An 8,020-nucleotide genomic window follows, 5' to 3' on the forward strand; every position below is an offset into this window, starting at 1 on the left:
TACCCAGCCATGGGAATTTGCTCTAATGGATTTCTCTGATATTGCTCTACCCTGTACCCTAGTCCAACCCTACCCCGTGTAACCAATAAGGTTCTCCTTTGTACCTAGGGTGGGAGACTAATTGGGAGTGGATCTAAATTATGGCTTGGGGTCCCCTTGGTTTGGCTGACTAAGGGAGACCACTACTTGTACTTCTGACTGAGGGAAGCATCCCAAGTTCTTGAAGTAAATCAAGTACCCTTGAGGGCTACTAGGCCTGTGTTTCACAGGGTGCCCAGAGCCAGAATCAAGCCCAGCCCTGGGTGGTGGCTTTGGAAACCCCAGGCTAGTGGGTGTGCTCCAGGAAGGGGGTCAGCTAGATGTGAGGCACCCCCAGGGAGGCACTCGGAGCCTAGAAGGTGGTCGGACGCAGTGAGGTGGGTGGCTCAATGCAGGAATGCCACAGGGGCTTTTACCATGAATAACAATGGGACCAGGATTGATCCTTAAACGTGTTATTCTGATCATCTGAAAAAACAGGGCAGCTATCATTTAAAAAGAAAATAAAAAAATAGAGAAAATAGAGCCAGAAAAATGGGGGAGGGGTGGGGAACTTCAGGTCAGTAGAATACTACGTGAAAGATTTTGGTTTTATTCTTTAAAACTCCACTCTATCTTATTTATTTTTAATCATCTTCAATGGGTATTATTAAAACTGGTTGGAATTCCAATGAAATTCATAATCATCTAAAAATAAGTCATGAATTTTTACATTTATAAACTGAGATTCTCTTCTCTTCCTCCTGTTGAACTTTGTGAGTCACCCAGGTAGTCGTGACCCTAAAGGGGCATTGTTGGTTATGTTGAGTTGGGTGTACTGCTATCCTGGCCCCCTTTTACTTTAGCTTCATAGAGTTGACTGAGGGTCCACAGACCAGGACCCGAGACTTCCTAGGCAGCTGGTTTGAGGCTCGACCATGGATTTGTGGGCTTTCCCCCCAGGCTCTGGGGAAAAACCCAGAGTCCAGAGTCCATCACTGTTAACATAAATCAAGAGTGTGACAGGGCAGCAAGCTTGCCCCATCACAGAGCTTCAAGGGAGCAAAGGGAAAAAAATAACTTACCTCGGCAATGAGCCCAGGAGAAGAGGAATGATGCAGCAAGCCTGGAGTGGTGTGGAGAGACCCAGATGGGGGAGAGTGAGATTTAGATGAAAACAAAAACAAAGAACTGCAGAGACAGAGAAAGCAGAAAGAAAGTATGTGCTGCAAGGGATGCAGCAGATAGTTTAAAAAAACTAAAGAGGAACCATACATGTAGTCAGTTCCCCCAAAAAGAAGAAAAACACCCAGAAGATCCATGGGGACATGGGGAGGTGACAGTAGATGGCCAAGAGAGGGGACCAGAAGAAGAGTCCCGAAGACAGAGTTACCTGAGAAGCCAGAGAGAGGAGACAGTGGAGACAACTGGGTTGGTGAGTCTCACACCAGGGGACATTAGATACATTCCAGGGTACCTAGAAAAAGAAGGAGACAAAAATGAGTGTAGAGGTGACTTGAGAGGTGATCCCTCATATACAGGTATTGCTAGATAAGGATAGGGTTGAAAGGAGAAATGGCATGCTTGGGACCCGTGCAGGAAACAAGGGGGCAAGCAGTCAGGAGTGAGTGTTTTGAGTGAGAGATGAAACTAAGTATGTTGAGAGTGTTAATTCTCTAGGAGATACATAATAAATATGAAGCTGAAACATCAGGACATTCAGGTGGAAAGGGCAAAGTATGGGGATGGTGGAACCCTGTGAAGAGGAGTCCTTCTTCTGAACCACAAATACGATACCAACCTCGTCTCTCAAGACTGTGTTTATTTTTTAACTTTTTTTTCCATTAAAGTTGTGGCAGGTGAGAAATAACGATTACTCAGTCCATAAAAAGCAAGCGATTGTGATTTTATTTTGTGGGTGTGGCTAATGTCTCACAAGTAGTAAGAATAAATTAAATCAGTTGCACTTATTGTGGGGCTAGATGTTTGTGTTCTCCACCGTCCATGCTCTGTGTTATGGGTCCATTGCCTCTGGCAACCCAGATCTAGATGCAGGTTGGCAGCTGGGCTTCCATGCATCCCTTACGGTGGCAAGCTGCCCTTCTCCCTAGAGGTCTCCTTGTGCAGCCATTCCTGGCTGTTCTTAACTCCCCAGTCCTGCAGGGTGAGCTGTTCTGCCTTGCCTGGGTGGCTGGGCTTCCAAATGCCCACAGCCGAGGGCACTTCCCAGCCAGGACCGTTTCTTGCACCTGCACCTGCTATGCAGGTTTCCAGATGGTCCTCGCAGACATGGTGTAGCTGCATCTGTCTCAGACTGGGGGTGAAGAAGGAGAGGGCTGTCCTGTGCCAGAGGTGACTCAGACACACTCCAGTTACAAGATCCCACAGTGGTAGACAGTAGAGCTGTGCGAAGTGGCACCGTGTCATTTTGCCTTGCTTTTCAATGTTTTGATGGAACGCCATTTTTTTTCAAAGTTCATTTCAATTCAAAGCCACTGTTCCATTTTGTTTTGTCGAAACAGTTTTGCTGTTTCGTCACTGTGTCAACATTTCGCCCATAGGCTATAATGGGGAAGCTCAAGACAGTCTATATCTTTGTCATTTCTGGCCTGGTTTAGATGAAACTTGCAGGAGTGGTAGCCCCTTCTGAGGGCATGAAGTCTGCCAAGTTCCAAGGAGATACATGCAAGGGGTTCAGGGAAAGTGCACCTCAAAGTCTTGAAAGCAAAATCTCATGTCACCTATATGTGTTAAGCCCCAGCGGGGTCAAAACTGAAGGCTTGCTAGCCCCTGCTGAGGCAACAAAGCCTACCAAGTTTCAAGGAGATAGGTGCAAAGATTTGGGGGAAACTGCACGTCAAGCTGCAGACAAGCAGAACTTAGGTCATGGGTGACACTGTGTGTGTTAAGGTGCAGTAGGGTGAAAGCTGCAGGCTTGATAGCCCCTGCTGAGGCCATGAAGCCTGCCAGCTGTCAAGGACATAGGTGCAGGGGGAGTCTGGGTTCTGGGGCCCTGCACCTCTGGCTGCTGACAGGCAAAACTCATGACATGGGTGGGTGACACTGTGTGTGTGATGAGGTGTGCCCTCACTCAAGTGACACCAAGGCAGAAAGCAGGGCAGTTCAAACAATGCTGCATTTTCTGCAGTTTTTCCATTCCTCCCCCAGAGCACTAGGTTTGTAAGGGACCTCAGGGAAGGATGACAGTCACTGTCCAGCTACACAGTCAAAAATGAGAGCACTCCTTCCCCCCCTTCCCCCCTCTTCCCCCTCCCTCTCCTTACTTTAGTTTGTGTTTCCCTGCAGGCAAGCCCAGTTTTAGCTTTGAAACTCAAAATGTTTTGAAAATTTTAAAACATTTTTACTTGCCTCATTTCATTTCGAGGCTGTTTCAAACTCTCTGTTTCATTTTGATTTTGCTGTTTCAAGCTCGAAAAGAGTCAAAACAATGTCAAAATGAAACTGCTGGTGAAATTTTGCACAGCCCTAGTAGACAGGTATATTACAGCTTGTTCTGATTTTTATTTTTGGCTTTGTGATTGTTTGGGGTTTTTTTTTCTTTTTTAAATTACTCTTAGTTGTAACTATACTCCTCATGCACAATAACTACTATATTTAATATTGGATGAACTCTGGGTAAGTAGTTTAAAAATAAGTATTCCAGTTTGCATTTCTATACTTTGCTTTCCTATTGATAAACACTGTAATATTTAGACTACATTGAAACACTGACAACTGATGAAAATGTGTGCCTTTTCTCTGTATCTCTGTCTGTAGCTATTATATTTATGTAAGTATATATGATTTCATATGTATATAGCTATACACAGAGATAGATTTGTACAAACTATTAAATCCTATTCCCTTTAGTTTGGCCCCTAAACATTGAGTTGTGGGGGTATACAAATATAAAGAAACTCCCAGAAATTTTGTGGAATTTAAAATAAAAGCTATAGCCAATAACTTAAGGATGTCATGGTAATAAGAATAATGTAAAATCCATTTTCTACTCTTTCCTGTTTTACATCCCTTCCCTCACTTCTCCTGTCTAATTAATTGCCTGTCAATTACCACTTACCCTTTGATAGGTATAAATGTATTTTCAAATTCCTGCTAAAACATATTTGATAGCTAGTTTCCTTTTACCTAACTTTTACATTTCTAATACCTTTCCAGGTAATTGAGGAAGCTGCCATCATAGACATTTCATTCTAATATTTACACAAAGATAGCAAATACTTTTCAGAGTAAAAGACATAATTATAATCTTCTACTGTACATATTTAGTTCCAGAAGGACTACCTAAGCAAGCCATATAAAAACTTCGTGGACAGATTGTGTAAAAAGTAAAGATATTTAATCAATATATTTTTAAGTACCAGCGATCCTCCTACATTTTGATATGCTAGCTTGTTTCTTCATTAGACTAAACAATGACAGTAGCTTACAGCTGGGAAAACATGATCAGCAGGTGTTTGAAGGTTACAAGATCATCTATTTTAGTGTAACATTTGCTCAGCAAGGCTTTAATAATTATTGCATGGCAGTATAATGATTAGGAAGACAGAAGTATTCATAAGTGTTATTTCAGGGGTTTTTTTGTTTGTTTTCATCTCCAGCTCCAAGGTTTAGGGGGTTTATAATTTGGATATTAGTATAATCTCAAGATGGGCAGTGTTTCCGTTATGCCACTTGGTAGAGTTAAATTGAATGGCAAGGAATGCAGGCTTATCCACATTCTATTCCTTTGATACTGAGACAGACATGGAGAGGCATAAGCAACTATGCCTAGGGAAAAGGCCCATGCTGTAGTTTCATCTTTGGAAAAATACATTTTTAAAATTCTAATTTATATGAATGCTAAAAAAAAATGTGTTTGCTTTGCTTTTCCTTTTTTGGTTGTATGCAACAAATTGAAACTCTAAGGTTACGGAGTTTTACTCGCTTACGCAAAAATTAGGGACAATGCTTTTAAAATGAATTGTGTTATTTTAAAATTAATTTATCAATAGATGCATTTATAAGAGCTTTTCAGAAAATGTGTGCCCTTCATAGAAGTATATGTTCATTCAGTGGAAATATAAATGTGCTGTACTGAAAAATTCCAGCTCTAAACTGAAGGGAAAAAATGGAGATACTGCTGAGTTGCCTCATGGGAGTTATATATCATATGACTTATTCTCCCATTTTCTGTAAAGCTAAGCTCCTTCTCAGACTGTATCTCCCATTGTGTATTATAGTTTACCCCCTAGCAAAGGGAAAGTATTGCATTATGGGAATCCCTGACCATAATGGGAAGTACCATTGGACAGAGAGCTGAGCTCATACTAGAGAATGAGAGCACAAAACACCTGACTGACAATTTCCACAAAAACATAAGAATATTAAGACATAAGACATGCATGCCGGGTTAGACTGTAGGCATCTAGTCCAATATCCTGAACCTCATAGCAGTAGTGTCATGAGGTGGGGAGAAACTGGAGCAATGGCCTGAAGTACCACCTTTGGTGCAAGGGCACAAAGATCAGCATTGCTGCAGCTAGTGCTGCTCCATGTGTTGTGGCTGTTCCAGATGCAAAGATTCACTATTATGCCACCTGATAGTGGCAAAGTGGATGCTAAGAGGAAGAATATGTAAGCCAGGGCCTAATCGTACTGCTCTTTTCCCTGCCCCTCTTCCCTTACATCTTCTAGGCCTAGGAAATCCTAATCTGTGGGATGTGTAACACCCATTAATGGATCTATCCTAGTTGAATTTATCTAATCCTCTTTTGAAGCTGGTTAATTTATCAGACGCTATTGGCATTTATCCACATACCTTTGTATGCTCTGATGTGCTCAGAATGCAACGTGTTGAAGCAGACTTGATTAATCAAGCCTGAGGAGCACACATAGTTTCATAGTTTCTAGAGTCAGAAGGGACCTGAGCAGATCATCTAGTCGGACCCCCTGCCATGGCAGGAAAGAATATTGGGGTCAAACGACCCCAGCAAGATGTTCAGCTAACCTCCTCTTAAGCACCCCCAGGGTAGGAGCCTGCACCACTTCTCTTGGAAGCTGGTTCCAGATCCTAGCCGCCCTGACCGTGAAGTAGCGCCTTCTGATATCTAACCTAAACCTACCCTCTGCCAGTTTGTGACCGTTATTCCTGGTCACTCCTGGCGGTGCTCGGGGAAACAGTATCTCCCCCAATGCCTGCTGATCCCCCCTGACTAGTTTATAACAGGCCACAAGATCCCCCCTCAGCCTTCTCTTGTGGAGGCTGAACAGGTTCAGGTCCCGTAGCCTCTCCTCATAGGGCCATCCCTGTTGTCCCCTGATCATACGAGTGGCCCTCCTCTGGACCCTCTCCATGCTGTCCACATCCCTCTTGAAGTGTGGTGCCCAGAACTGTACACAATACTCCAGCTGTGGCCTGACCAGTGCCGCATAGAGGGGGAGGATCACCTCTTTGGACCTGCTCGAGATGCATCTGTGGATGCATGCCAAGGTGCGGTTGGCCTTCCTTACTGCCTCTCCACACTGCCGGCCTATGTTCATCTTGGAGTCAATGATGACCCCAAGGTCCCTTTCCGCCTCCGTGCTGACAAGAGGGGAGTTCCCTAACCTGTAGGTATGGTGCCGGTTGTTCCTCCCGAGGTGCATCACCCTGTACTTGTCTGTGTTGAAACCCATCCTATTCTCATCCGCCCACCCTTGTAACTTGTCTAGGTCTGATTGTAGCCTGTTGCATCCTTCCAATGTGCCCATGCCCCCCACATCTTAGTGTCATCAACAAATTTGAACAGGGTGCTAACATGCCCAGTGCTGCATCACATGCATTTGTATAAATAATGAAATGCACATCAGAGCACAGAAAATGGTGGTGGTTGTGTGCTTTTGAACTAAAACACTTTTGATATGTTTTAGTACAAAAGCATGCCACCGCCATTTTCTCAGCACTGATGCATATTTTGCCATTTATACAAATGAATGCACCGTAGTGCCAGGTGCTTTTAGAAGCACCCAGCACTGTGGTAGCTTCATGTATACAAATGCCCATAATATCTGCCAGAAATGAATTCCACAAGTTAAGTACATACTGAGTGCGTCTACATGAGGTAGCTGAAAAATACCGTGTAATAGTACATCACCTCATGGACAGTGCTAATACCCAGTGTCCTAATGGGCAGTGTTAATACACTGCAGTATAATTAGGCTACTACATAGTAGCATCACCTAGAAGATATTCACCAGCACTACTCTGCAGTAACTCCAGTTACTGCATATTTATTTACTACTTGCTAATACGAGTACTAAATAAATACACAGTAATGACTGTGCAGTAATGTCTCGTGTAGATGTGCCCAATGTGTGGAAAAGAACACCCAATATAGATATGATCCACACTGGTGGATATGATTACACTTTACCTTGGTTTGAAACCTATTTTGATTTACCCAGGTAATGAGAGGGGGCAATAGACCTGACTCAGGTTAAGGTTTTTGTTACTGTTTTGTTTTTTTACCCTCATAATCATCACAAATGAGATTTAATGGATCGTAACTAATTTCTTAGTCCTTTAATTTGAATTTGCTTCCTGTATTTAGCAAGTACTGACAGTTGACTATTCCTGTCTTGTGTCATGTGGGACTTTGATACTGTGATTCATCATCCTCCCTAACTAAATGATGAAGAGTGTGTCTGAATGGTGACATTTGGTTGTGGTATGATAACTCCTGTCCTCTTTCATCCTGCAGTTTACTGCAGCTATTCTGTTCTAAGCTTCATTGACTCTTGTTCTACACTTGATTCCCCTATGCTAACATCCACATTTAGGATAGACAAAATCTTATACAACTTCTGAAGCCTGAGGCAACATTGCTTAATGCTTACTTACTTACATGCATAACTGTACAAACCTCCTCAATACCCTTAAAGTATATATACGTTACTATGTGAAAGATTTTTCAGTATTTGTATGAGATCAGAACACTGTATCACTATTGTACTTCTACATTAT

The sequence above is a fragment of the Crocodylus siamensis genome, chromosome 5, assembly GCF_052110815.1.
Source record: "Crocodylus siamensis isolate JL-2025a chromosome 5, ASM5211081v1, whole genome shotgun sequence".
Lineage (NCBI taxonomy): Eukaryota > Metazoa > Chordata > Crocodylia > Crocodylidae > Crocodylus > Crocodylus siamensis.